Here is a 14,466-nt window from a genome sequence, read left to right as displayed (position 1 = left end):
ATATCATAATGACAGTGATATGATTATGAAATTTGGCTCTGTTAATTCCTGTTAGTAAGTTACAGCTCAAAAGGGAAATAACAGAAATTACATGAAATTTGAGACAAGAAATTTTACTTCTACTAGAAAGCTGTATTGTCTTGTGACGGACTTAATTCGATGAACTTTTAGAACGAACAAAAGTCATACTCACCCATTTCAGTTTCTGGATATAGTATATCATTTTAGATTAATACTTTTAACATTTCAAGGTGCCATTCTGGAATACAATGATCTATGGTATTCATCAATTTCAACCTCTTTTGTTATAAATTAAGAATAGTATCCCCAAAAGCTCTCAAATCAAATTTGTCATTTGAAATAATAAAAGTAAAGTGTGTCATTCTGACTGACCATATTTTATGTCACCTTTTCTGATTCTCCCAGCTGTGGTACTGCTGTCATTGTTATTAAAAGAGATGGTATGAAAACAAAACAAGATAGAGAAGTTGTAAGGGTGTGTACAACAATAAAACGCTCAGGTATTTTCTACGTTGTCTGGAGGATTCACCTGTAAAAAGTAATCAAGACCAGCACACTGTCCTGTGAACATTTTCCAAATCTCTCATACTGTCTGGTGACTTCAGCTATCTCAGAATATGACTGCACAACCTGTATGCCTAGGTCTTCCTTGCTGATGACTCTAGTCAGAGCGTTTCCTTGTGTGCTGTGCTTAACTCTGTTTATCAAAAATTTTGCACCTCTCTGGCACTTACACTGTAAGCTCTTTGTAGCCAGTTTCTACTATATATTTCTATAGTCTTTCAGGGATATTTTCCTTTGAACTGTTAAGCAGGAGCAAGGAATAGCTTTCCGTTGTGTTTCAGATACCTGCCCTCAATGGGTCTTGACCCTCGAGTAGTATTTCTGCTGTTTCTGACAATTTCAATTTACAATTGTGGATATTCACCCTGGTGTGACTCCACTTTTTCTATAATGTTCTTCTGCACTAGGATTCACCCCTAGTGTTTGCTCACTGCTCACAGGGAGGATAATCCAACCCCCACTAACTTACAAACAAACCTGGCTTGGGTCCTGTGCTTCCAGGTGAATAACCTAACCTTTGGTAGTAAAGGGTAGTAAAGCACCAAAGAATGCAATCTGTGGTAGAAGATGCCTGATCCTCTCCACTTGCCATTCCATGTTCTGGAATGGCTTTGAAGCCTTTCAGAAAACAGCTGGAGAATAACTTTCTCCAGCAGTCACAGCATCTAACCCCAGAAGACTCAAGTCCAAGTTGAGCTGTCCATATAGAAGAGTATTTCTCTTCCCTCTTGCTGCTCAGATTGGGACACACCAGGAACACAAATATCTTTTTAACTTTCTGGAAAAGCTCTAGTCGTGATGCCATTTCTGTGTTTTCCTGAAAAAGCCACTGATCGCTTGAAATCATGATAATCTGCATTCACTCCATGTCCTCTGTGGTGTTTGGATAATTGGGACTGAACTCTGAAATGCATTTCTTATTAGCCATTTCATTTTAATGGAGCGTAGAGGCAGAAAAGTAGCATGAGACTCCAGTTTTAACCCTGTAATTTAGAGAAGGTTGTGTTTTTTCTACCACCTTATTCTCTTCACACTGATTGTCATGAAGCTGGATTAATATTATGCTGCTTCTGTTCTCATTTGGTATGTGAATGAGGTGTCACAATTTCATTGCCTTGTGTACTGTGTTCCCATATCTATAGAAATATCTGCATTTTACATACATCTCAGAAAGAGTAAAGGTACAGGCACAGAATTCAAAGTATCTTACACTCTCCCAGCTTTCTGAAGTCTGTTCAGATGAAATTGTTGCCTCTGGCCTTTTGCTTAAACTCTTGTAATACAACCGAAAACGAGAGCTGATTTGCAAAGAACCCACTCAGCATTCTTATATTGTCAATTTTAAATAAACAGTTTAGTCCAATTACTGGTAGAAAAAATTCCAGTTCAACATAGTTATCTTTATTTTAAACGAGACTGGCATATTATACCTTTATGCTTCTTTAATAGAGATATCTAAGTATGCCTATGGCCCTCATCACCATCATATGGAAGTGCCTCCAAAGTACTTAATAGAAATTACAACAACAACCTCTTTTTCAGTGACGAAGTGAAGCTCTGCAAATCATACTGTTTCCCTGGGTTCTTCTACAGGAAGGTCAGCAACCTTCATTTCCTTCTTACGCCTCTCCTCGCCTGCCCTTGGGAGTAGCCATCTCCTTTTTGGCTTTCATTACTCTAGCCAAGGTAAATAATAGAGAGACCTTGTTATTAATGTTCTCATTTGAAAATCTATTATGGTATTTAGAATGATGAGGTCTGACTCTAAGTCAAGGGAAGATTAATTACATGACACTAGTGAAAACGGGATGTGACAGTCTTTGGACTGATATGACTAACCGTCCCAATAAATCTGAGCTTGCACAATTGCCATAGTAAAGTGTGTGCCATGTGCCAGCATTCAAAATCTTACTCTGTACTCATAAGCAGTTACCAGGATGTCACTTAATTATCTCTTTGAGGCAGGCACTATAGCAAGAGGAAAAGAATTTCTTAATATACCTTCCCAGGGAGAGGGATGCAAGGAACATCTCCATGAAAAAAAGATACTGTTGACCCAACCTTCTCTTTTTCATTCTCTTCCTTTTCATTTTTGGTACCAAGAGGAAAATGTGGGAATGATACTGCCTTGCAATCCTAATTGGCAAGCAAGTTATGCCACTTAGTAGACAGGTACTGCCCTTACTGTCATGTCTCCTCATCTTTTAGCACCTGTTGCTCCAAAAGCTCTGTCCTAAGGATCTGTGGTTGTCTCGCACTGGGTTTTGGCCTTTAAAGACCTACATGGCCTAGGATTTGCCTTTGGAAAAAGTTGTCACTTCCTCCTTTAGCAGTCCTTGATGGCCTGGTTTAAGCCCACTGAAGTTTATATGTATTTATATTGCTATAAATACACTCTTGGTTTATGCAGTCTATGAAGAGCTATCAGCTGGGTCAGCACATAGCAGTGTGTAGAGCAGCAACAGCAACTTTCATGCAGCTAATGCCAGGGGATTTTACCCCCAAACTCCTGTGGCAATCTGTCTAAAAATGCCTGTTAAAAATCGCTCCACCTAAGCTTCTTGCCCTTATTTAGTTGCCAGGTGAGACACACACAATTTGTGTGGCTGAGCAGGCAGACGCTTACAGTAGGCACAAAGGACGATGAGAAGGGAGGAAGCATGCATCCACTACGCAGGGATGAGCAGCTTTCTTCACAGCCATCAGACTCATTTGTGTGTGTTTCCTAGCGTGCTCCCCACCACCCACACCACGTCTTCAGACTCCTCGCTCTGCAGATGCTGACTTCTTTCCTTTCAGCTGTGCTGGATGTCAGATTAATTTGTGCATGGCCAGTCTGACTCCAGGGGCAGAAACCTCACCATGGGGACAGGAGCAAGCAGTTTGCATGCATTTATTTCTCTCCAAGAGGATTGCACAAAGGTAAAGCAAATCACCCCAAACAAAAATGTAAATTAGCATTGGTTTTGTTTTAACAACCTCAAGCAACTGTAGCTCCAGGGCCACATCTTTGAGACCTGGCTCCAGCCTGCTCCCAGCTGCACCAAGGGGGCTTTCCAGACCCCCAAGCTCTGCAATGTTAATGTTGCTCCAGCGTGGCCTCTAATCTGGTGCCCAGCACCAGCAATGCACTGAGATGTGGAGAAGTTTTGTCTTCCTTGCTCTACCAAATTTCCCTTATTATGGCAGAGGGAAACTAACATAAACAAGATGACCTGGAGGAAAATGTCTATCTTTTTAAAATCTGACATGTGTCACTGATTGCAGTGGGGAAAGTTGCTGATACATATAAACCTCAAGTAACAGCTTCTGTTGGAACATGTTTGTTGAGCCAGATCTTGAAAGCTGTGAAAGATAAAGAGTTTCAGCAAAGTACTTCTAAAATAATTTTGAATGCACGTGTGTTGGTAAAGTAACAATTCACTAAGTGAACCAATATCTTAATTCAGCAGCCAACCCCTTGCTTTCTTCTAGAAGTATTCCCTGTTTATGAATAGTATGCACACAAAAATAAAACCAAAGGAGAAATCTCAGCTACATGGGAAACACTGCCTTTGAATGACAGGGGTTTCACTTCAGGTTCCTCCTTTGAAGAATTGCCTATGGCTTTTTGTCCAACTTGGATGTTATGAGAACAGAAGGATATCAGTGCCCAAAGGAAGGGAGAGAGGGAGATTCCTGCCCTGCACAGTTCTGAAACTCTTGCATTAGGTATCAGTTTTCTTGATTTGTTGAGGTGCATTGACCTAAAAGCTTCACAGAATATTTATGTCTTGTCCTTTCTGGTCATCACCAACGAATGAGGCAACATTAGGTGAGCATGGTATTGCTCAGTGGTATTCAAACTAGAATTTAGGAATCTCTTGACAAAATTAGCTGGAAAGAACTAAATTCTGAAATAAAGTTTTTGAAGTAGTATATCAAACCCAAAAGTTTCTCTCAGGATTTTTTCTTTTTCAGGCCTTGCTTGGACCTTTTTTTGAGCAAAACCCAAATAAAGCAGTTGTAATTACACCATAGATATTCAGGGTGTCTGAATACTGCGAGGCTCCATGATGGCAGATGTCATCCCCCTTGGCCCCATCCCTTCCCTCTCCCTCCCAGGTCTGTCTGCATTTAGTCTAGGATTACTTCATTATATTTCTCTCTTTGCGTACCCAGTTCCTACCTGGCAGTAGATGTCTGGACAGGCAGTGGGAGAGGACTATGGCAGTCAAGAGAAGGATGAAGATTCAGGGAGCCTTGCACAATGTGCAGTCACCTCCCACTTCCTGGCAGAGCTGACGCTCCCGTGCAATTGGGAACCAGTTGTGTTGTAATTAGGGCTAGATTTCAGGTTCAGCTTCAATGGCACCTGAACTGCGCTCGTATCTTGGTACAAATTACAAAGCAGAAGGGAACATACTCCCTCCTGTTGACCCCCCAAAACCTGAAAATGTGCGTATATTCTTTAGCTCCATCTACTGGCACTTTGCACAAACTAGCCTTTATATGTACAAATGAAAGTATTCCTGTACGAAAAGCAACAAATAACTTCCTACAAATTGCCCATCTGGTAGATATGATTATCTTACTTTTTAACAATAATGAATTATTATTATTTTTGTAATCTCTGTAGGGTGGGGTCTATCATTTCTCAGAGGATAAGACTACGCTGGATGTGTTACTAGACTACAAATGAATAATTGTGTGTGTGTGGCAATATGCAGCTATCGTTCCATGCAAGTATAATTGAAGCATCATAAAAAAAACCCATAATTAAGTCTTTAGCAATACCCAGGGGATGCAAGTTGTTTCTGTTCCCATTTCAAAAATGAATGAACAAAATCTGACCAAAGAACCCTGGCTCCTATTTGCCTCCTCTGCTTGTTATACCCCTTTTCCTCTTTGCATGTTGAAAGAGAGCATTGGGTTGCTCTTTCCTGTGGTAAACCTGGGAATAGTACTGGAGGTGACTTTCTTCTTGCTCTGCATTTTCACTGCTGTAATATTAAGTTTCTTTAAAGTCTTCGCACAAATATGGCGTAATACTAGTAATTTTTATGAGTAGGTAAAAGTGTTGGAAGATGCCTAAAGCTTAGATTTTTTAATAATTTTTAAATAAGGGAAAATGTGTATTTCATGCATGGAGCATTTTAAGATATCTTTCTCAAGTATGCATTTGTCAAAGGCTAGCATTCAAAAAGAATGCTGGTTTGCATTCATCACTTACAGCAGTTGTAGTTTTGTATCCAGACTCCTATGGAGATTTCTTTTTCTTCAACTGCTTGTGCCAGCTTTCATTTTTCATACTGCTCATATATCACTATTTAGTGTAATGGGAAAACTCTGAAGGAACAATCCTTAATTTTAAAATAAATAAATAAAAGATCCAAACCAAAATGGACTTGCCCCTATTCAGAAGGGATCATTATTCAGGAATATACTAATTTGTATAAATATACTTTTAATCAGACTTTTTCCATATGACTTCAGAAATAATTGCCTCCTTTAAAATAATAATGAAAAAGGAAACAAAACATAGCACCATAAGCAATCTGTTATTGTGGAATGACCGCAAGACACCGAGTGTTGGCATAACTTTCCATAATCATTCTCTGATGGTTGCAATTTATTTATTCAGTTTTAAATGAAGGGGTTTAGTGTTTCTCAAGTAAGACCTAAGTACATAGGAAATATTTGTTGGATAAGAAATAAAAAAGATTTGAAGGTGTTCCACACATTTTCAGCTAACATGATTTATACATGTTTCTGTTTTTAATGTTGAGGGAAGTTGGATTCAATAAACCATTTGTTTTCCATGGGGAAATCCTGGTTACAGCAGTGCCTCAGTAATCCTACTATCTGTACAATAAATGCACAGATTGCCTGTAGAAAGTTGAGCAGAATGGGATTCTGGTCTAAGTAAAGTCAACGGCAAAACACTCACTGTCTTCACTGGGATCTTAATGTTAGGTGGAATGGTCAATATTTTAACTTGTTTCCCACATGAGCAAGGCACACTGGCCTTGTGAGTCTTTAAGAGACTGATCCAAACCCCAGTGGAGACCATCGTATACCTCGCATTGATTTCAGTAGGCTTTGGCCACAGCCTAATTGGAGGTCAGCTAGCATGCAGGGTCAACAGTTAGAAGAAAAAAAATATTTATCTCACCACCGAATGAACAAAAGTGACAGTGGCAGGCACACGAGATAAGAGGAACGCTTGGGAGGCTGGGGTAGATTTGGAAGTCCAGACAGATGGTCACAGGGACTGCAAGGAGCACCGATGGAGACAAGGTGAGCTTGAGTCAGGAAAACATCAGCATCTGAAGGGCAAAAGGGCTGGTGAGTGAAGCACAAGTAGGTGAAAGGAACTGTGTATACATGTCTTTCCGTTTCAGTCAATTTTACTAATTAGTGGGTGTTTTTTTTCAGAGGAGTCAATATTGCGAGGGTGTATTAATATGGTAATAGCATTTTGCAGGAACTGTAGCTGGCTGTGACTTTGGGGGAAGGGAGATGAAATGTCAATTCAAGCTTGAATGTGAATATAGCAGATTTACATCTTTGAATAAGGTACCTCCAAAAAACAGTAAGCGGAGGGGTTTTTTTCCTCTCAGCCAATTTTGCATATCATTTGTCCAATGATGTGCTATAATATGAAGGTAAAATCCCTCTTGTTTGTGGAATTGGGCAAAAAAGGTCACGTTGCTCCAAATGTGTCCTGCTAGCCTAGAGCAGCCGAGCAGGCAAGTGAAGCCCTTCAGCAGCCAAGTGGGGCCATGGAGATGACAATCTCAAACACAGAGGAGCTTTTCTCAGGATTGGTAGCTATTTTATTTAAATACTGCAGAGAAATGAGAATTGCATGTGTAGCATGAGCTCTCTGCTAGCTAATTCCAAGTCCAAAATGACCTTTTTATAGCTTTCCCTTACTGTTTATCCAATTTTCTTTATCTTAGGTCTCCTGAGTACTAGCATTACTGACACTTGCCAGGAAAGATACACTGGCAAAGGCACATGTTAACCACTGATTTCTGCCCATCAAGATCTGCTCCAGGTCACCTGTCCGGGCTGGTGACAGGAGCATGGGATGACACTCGCTGTTTTCCTCTTGCTCAAGGACAACCATTCTTCCTCTCTGAGATTACCAACCCCCAACCCAGTACAATCAATAGCAGGAAATATGCTGTAATCTCTCCATGAATATAAGCGCCCTTTGGGATGTGAGCTGGTCAATGCATTTTGATGTATTCTTAGAAGAGCGAAAGCTTTAGAACTGGAGTGCATTGTCTGGCTCCCACCTCGCAGGCAATTGCTGACATTTAAGGGGCATTTTATACATGCTAATCTACTTGACTCTTGGATCTGCGGAAAAATGGAAAGCTAGGTAAGTTTTTAAGAGATTTTTCTTTTTTGCCCACAGACCAAAGAGCTGAATAGATTATCTAAATCTAGAAAAGGCAGTGAATTAAAATAGGACAATTGTGTCTTTGCTGGGAAGACCTGTTTTTCTTTAACTGAACATGATATTTGCTATCACTTTTTCATTTTACTTTCCAAAATTAGCAAAAAATACAGCTAGAATTGTCTCATTTTTCTCCTATAGCATTATTTGAGGTATAGAAGTAAGTTTCACCTCTGCTTGCCATAGAACAAAACCTAGTTTTACAATGTTGTCCTAGAGGCGGCAGCAGAGTACATAAGAAAAAAAAAAGCTAACACAAAAATGGGCAAAGTTGTGTTTGGTTAGTAGTTAATCTATATAAAATCTCACTAAAGGGCTTTACTGGAATATAGTGCTAACATAAAACCCAAGAGGGAATATTGGCATAGCTTTGAAATAGGTAACAGGGTGGAAATAATACTAATGTTATTGCATGTTCTGGATCCCAGTGAAATAATTTGACCTAAAAAATCTCCACTTGTTGGAGAGCACTCACTGAGGCAAACTGTTTTCTATATCACAGATTTAGAGTAAACCTAAACTACTTACATAGGGCTAAAGAGTCAGTTGAGTCGGGAAACTTTAAAACAACTGTGATGCACTGTGACACATTAATTGAAATGTACTTTCCAGTGCGACCATTTAGCAATTTATATAAATATCAAAGCTTTTGGTTTTTACTGTCAGTCTTTGTTTCTGAATGAGAAATTTATAAAAAACATATGTTTCTAACTGCCACTGAGTGCATGTTCAGAAGGATGTGGCTACTGAACTATATCAAAGTTTCGTCGGTACAATCATGTGATGAACCCACTAAGAAGATTCTTCTGTTAATAATGTCTCTTTTCAGTAATAACCAAAAGTTGTTACTGCAATTGGCAAAAGTGCTATTGTATTGAGATGGGAGGAACAAAGCCTTAAAGCATGGTCCCACTGAAGTCATGTGGAATTTGTCATTGGCTTCAGTGGGACCAGGATTTTGCCAAAAATATCAAATGCTTTCTGAAGTCTTTCCATGAATTAGTCTGCAATTAAAAATAAATCATCTTGTATAAGTAAGTTGTGTACAGAACCCACACTGCCATAAACTTCAGATCTGACTCCAGGTTCTCCAGCTTCTGGGACTGCTCAGCTCCAGGACTTTGGTTTCTTTTCTTCTGATGCCTAGCTGAGGTGTTAACATGACAAAATTATCATGTCACTTCCAATGTTTATATTCGAAGCCCGGGTATGAGTCTCAGTTAATCTGACCATTTGTATTACAGCAGCACCCGGAAACCTCCAGCCACAGTGAGAATGTCCTTACAAAGGGCACATTGGCTTGGTCTGCTCTGCTTGAAAATAAGGTCCCTGGAGCCCAGCCAGTCACCCTTAGGCCTGCCTACGGTGCATCTGCTGGTGGGGTGTGCTCAGGCATGGAGGTCTGTGTTTGCAGACTGGTGCCCAAAAGCTGCACTGGAGACCAAGTCCATCCACCGTGTGCCCGGCTGTCCTCAGCAGTGGGTGTAGGCACCACTGCTGTACCTCCGATGCCGGGTAGCCCACAGGGGCTGGCCCCAAGTGTTTATCGGGTAAGTAAAAGGATGCACAAAGGTTTGGGAAAAAGGAGAGGCTCAGGCTGACTCAGGCCCTGCTGACTCCGTGGCCTTGGCTGCGTGAAGGGCGTCACAGGCTTTTTCAGGGAGTTACTTTCCTAGCATCAGAGAGGGCAATTAAGCCTTTTTCATCTAGTACAAAAGTTTTAGGAAACCTTGTTTTACTACTGTTCTTTATGTCTGGGAAAGTTTTACTGGTTTATAAAATGACCTGTGATGCAGCCATGTACACTGAAATCTTCTCATTAAAATGCCTTGGCTTCTCCTAGAGTTGATTGGGAAGGGAGCATCTAGCTGCATCGCTAAATCCTGCAGGCTTTATTTTGGCCAGAGCTCTGCCTTGATAAGAAGTGAGGGTAGGGGCAGCTGGTTCTGGTGCAATCCTCTGCTATTGTCTGTGCTATGGAAAAACGATATTCCTCTGCGTTCACCTAGACTGGCATAGTAAGGGGCAATGGGTGCTTGTGCAGTGTCACATACATGTGTTTGTATACAACAAAGTATGCTAGTGATGGTCCCTCCTTCTGAACAGAAGTTCCTGGGAATTTGTAAACACATACCCATACATATGTTTTCTGAACGCAGACTTCATTTGGGGTAATAATGTCTATGAACAACTTGCAAAAGGATAGTTTATATTCATTTAACACCTAATCTTTACCCATAGATCCCTGGAAAGCAAGTCTCTGTGATATACAAGAAAACCCTTCTAATAATTCACATAACAGCATTTTTCTTTGTTTTCAAGACTGCTTAGCTAACCTGTACAAAAATATTTGCAGCCCCTCCTTCTCCAGAAAGCTCCAGCTGATGAGCCAAGCTCTCAACATTTCATTCCTGTGTAGATAGTTTGCTAAATTTTTTCCCAAGGCTTTATGGTTTTCAACAATATATCTTTCATCACTGTATTGCCAAAAAGAAGTGGCTGCCTTGAAGCCTCCCTTAGGATTTGGACTGGATATCGAGGATTAGTTTATAACTGGTAACTTATGAACTGCATAGTGTTCTACAAACAACTTATTTTTCTTAATGTAATGGTGAAACTATGAAGCCCCATCCTGAGAACTTATTTCTGAAAGGATATTTGAATGAAGCTTGAAACAATACTTTATATTTCTATATCAAAACTGGTACTTTTTAGAGGAGTGCATTTTTGTCTTCACACAATAAGCATTAATTGACCACAAATCTTGAAAATATTTATCTCCAGTTGAATTTGTATGTATTAGTTTTGGATTTGGGGGGCTTGTTTTTTAGTTTTTTTAAAATCTATAAGAATATCTGAGTTTTGAGTTTGGCTTTTGTGCAGCTGGGATCTGACAATATAACACAAGAAACCCATTATTTATAAGAATGGAATCACAGCAGGTATTGGCAGAATATAGCAATGGGAAACTTCTGAAGAATATTCCTTGCTTTTACCTGTATTGGTGCAAGTCATATGTGTTGGTAATAAGGGCAAGGAAAAAAATAACAAGTAAGCACAGATTTTTTTATTTGAGCACATCTGTTTTATTTCAGTTCAGTGTGATGGCTGGAGGGAGAAAGGGATTTCTTCAGAAGGCATGGGTTTAATTCCAATTCTTGGTAAACTTAAAACAGAAAAAGACGTCTGATTTTTTTAATGGATTTCCTCCAAGTTGGTTATAACAGAAGTCCATCCATTTTTTTCTAGTGCCCATGGTGCTCTCAGACCAGTAGAAATACTTCTAGATAGAAGGTTTTCCTATAATTGTTCTATGTAGAATATATTCAGAGTAATCATCCCTTTGTTTGCATTGCAATTGCATCTGGAAACTCCTTTCAAGACCAGGGACCACACTGTGAAGCCTTGCAGGAACAATAATGGAAAGCCAGTCACCACCCCAAAGTCCTTACAGCTATCTAGATGAAACTGGGAAAGAAGGAAAGAAGAAAATGGATTTGCTAAGAAGAAAAGTGCTTTGCCCAAGGACACATTTTAAACTAGTGGTACTGCAGGATATAGTTGGAGTATATTACCTTCTCAATATTTTACTAAAATGCATATATGGCTAGAAAATTGTAACTTATTTAGCAGATGTGTGTTTAGTCATGTTACAAAAACCTCAATTTTTCCTCCTAATATAGACAGGAGCATGTGAACTAGATTACATTTTTGCCATTAGACTGAATTATTTAATAACTTTTATTATGATGATTATAATAATTTGTTAAATAATATGTTGTTAAAAGTTTGGGCGAAGGAGCTGGGGAAGGAGCACCCTTAACATGCTCCCTTATTATGTTTGTGTCTAAGCTTCCTTGGCCGGACAAAGCCAGAAGCAGAATAGCAGTCAAGGTGGACCCTTGCTTCTGTCCCAGCTTGACATCATCTTAGAAGACTCAGTCAAGACTGAGGCTTTGTTAGACCAGACACTGTACAATCCCTGTGTAGGAGTGTCTCTCCATGCTGAAGAACTTCACTTCTAAAGGACTTGATAGATAATAAGGAATAATACTACTAAATGGAAAGAAATGAGGAACGAAAACAGTTTTTTCTCTGAGACTTAGGTCTGACCTATCTCTCTTCCCATTAGTGTAAATTTCTGTTTCTGTTTAAATCTTAGGAAGCAGAGTCAGGCCAAAGTTGAGTGCTTTTGAAAATCACTCCCTTAGCAACTTGCCGAAGGTCAGTGGTGGGTGTTTGTGGCAGAAATGAGAGTGAATACTAGTCTGTTGTCTTAACCACAAGACCATGCTTCCTCTCCTAATCCCAGGTTGATTTTAGAGGGCTGTAGCTCATGAAAAAAAATCCAAATTTTAAAATATTAAACTTGGCACTGATGATAAGGAAATGATTAAGAGTCAACCAAGGAAAGGCACAACCGCACTGACAGAGGCAGTCTTCAGAGTAGAACCACATTTTCATCTAAACAGGTTTTATTGCAGCTCTTCTCATGCATACATTTGACTGCATTCTGCTTTTTTGTTTTGGCAGGAACCACAGAAAGCCTGATCCAATTCCTGAGGAAATCAATGGGAGTTTGATTGGAGCCATAGAAAGCCATGAAGGGAATTTCAAGAGATAAAAGTGTGGAGCCAGACATTCAAAAATAGCTTTTTAAGTATGTGTCACTGACCTTTCTTATGGCTTGCAAATGCAGTCTGATTACCCTGAGTGATGTTACCTTACGGGCAAGGCATGAAATTTGGACCAAATACACTAACACTCGGAAGAAAACAGTGAACTTGCTTCGGACCATGATTGTGAGCTGGGCCGTGAAAAGGAGCTTGGATTCAGCTCTCACCTGCATCTGGATTTCTCCCCATTCATGGGAGCAAACATAGAATGGGATAAGAAAGGGACCAGGTTGGGGAGCCAATCCACCACTTACCACTGCAAGGTAGTTTGGGACCTCAACTGGCCAAAGGAAAACAGTGACTCAGGTGCTAGGCTCAGTGATCTGACTGCAAGCTCTCATCACTGTGGTCGTCTGCGCACAAGGTCTCTGAGCCAAGGAGAAAGAAATCAACCAACTGCCTGGTCTTTCATTCCTGTTCAAAGAAGAAAACTTCATGAGGTTTGACTGAATTTACTGTCCAGTCAGGGGTTGGCTCAGGGACATAGGATAACCCTTGAGGTCAACATCTTTGAAGACTCAAAGGCAAGGCTACAGTCATGTTGAGCAGATCTTGTACTGTACCTGAGACCGGAGTAAAGCCCTTTCATGAGAAAACCTGCAAAAAAGAGGGAGTCAGCAGCTTCAGATTTCTCTTTTGGACCCATAGGCAAGAATCATGGTAGGTTCCTGCAGCTGTGTCTGATCCCTGGATTCCTGGCTTGTAACCACTGCTGTCTTTGGCTGCTGTGTTTGTAAACAGTCTTCAAGTCTATCATTCTGCTGTAGGTATGACAAAAGTCCTCCTGGGAGGCTAAAAAATTGAAGCACTGTAATCTGGTGGTCACTCTGGTTCTTGGTGGCATCCTCTGACTTTTCTCCAGAGTGAAAATAAATGGCACGGGGGGAATATTTTATGATCCAGTTCTGTGGTGCAACAGCTGTGCAACAGCTCCCTGGAAAACTCTCCAGGGACAAACATAGCAACCTCCAGGTCATGTGCCAGGGAACCCAGTTTACATCTCCTCTATTATGTGGAAATAGCTGCCTGTGTCTCTCAGATGTCAGACCACCGAGTGTATGACAGGTAATGAAAGAAGATTGTCCATACATTTGTTTTTATGGGTTCATCTCACTTTCTCAGTTCACAGAGTGGCAGAAATAAAGCCTTTAAAAGTATGCTCGGTGCTGTGGATCATAAGGGTAGTCTTACTGGCTAAAGCCACAGCGATATGTTCATAAACAGGATTATTATCACTTTCCAGCTCCTTCCACCCTATTCCCCTCCCCACCCCAATTGAATCTTCAGTGTCAATTTAGGCAGAAAACCCCCACATTTCTAAAATGTTAATGACACTTCTTTGAAAAGGCCTCAGGTGTCATCTTCAGGTGTTAACCCAGGTCTTGGTGGCCTCAAGCCTGCATTTCTAATGACACCACTGAAATTCCCTGCACAGATGAGGAATGTGGGTGAACATAAAAGCTGGCAGGAAACTCTCTGTCATAACTTTTCCAACACAGAGCAGGATATTTCAAAAACAGCTTTGTTGTTGTTGTTGTGGAGAATGCTTGCCTCAAATATTCCTTCTTTTCTCTTTTAAATGGAAGAACAAAAAACTTTTCAGAGAAATGCTGAAACTTTACTGCCTTTAGCGTATTTTGGTACAGAAATATATTGGATTTTTTTATTTTTTTTAAATCTAATTCCAGCCTAATTTGAAGACATGAAGTTAAACATTGGATAAGGTTGATAGTAAAACCACTCCAAATTAGTGCT

This window comes from Haliaeetus leucocephalus, unplaced genomic scaffold (genome assembly GCF_000737465.1).
Source record: "Haliaeetus leucocephalus isolate CR32 unplaced genomic scaffold, Haliaeetus_leucocephalus-4.0 Scaffold451, whole genome shotgun sequence".
Lineage (NCBI taxonomy): Eukaryota > Metazoa > Chordata > Aves > Accipitriformes > Accipitridae > Haliaeetus > Haliaeetus leucocephalus.
Note: the sequence above shows the minus strand (reverse complement) of the source record.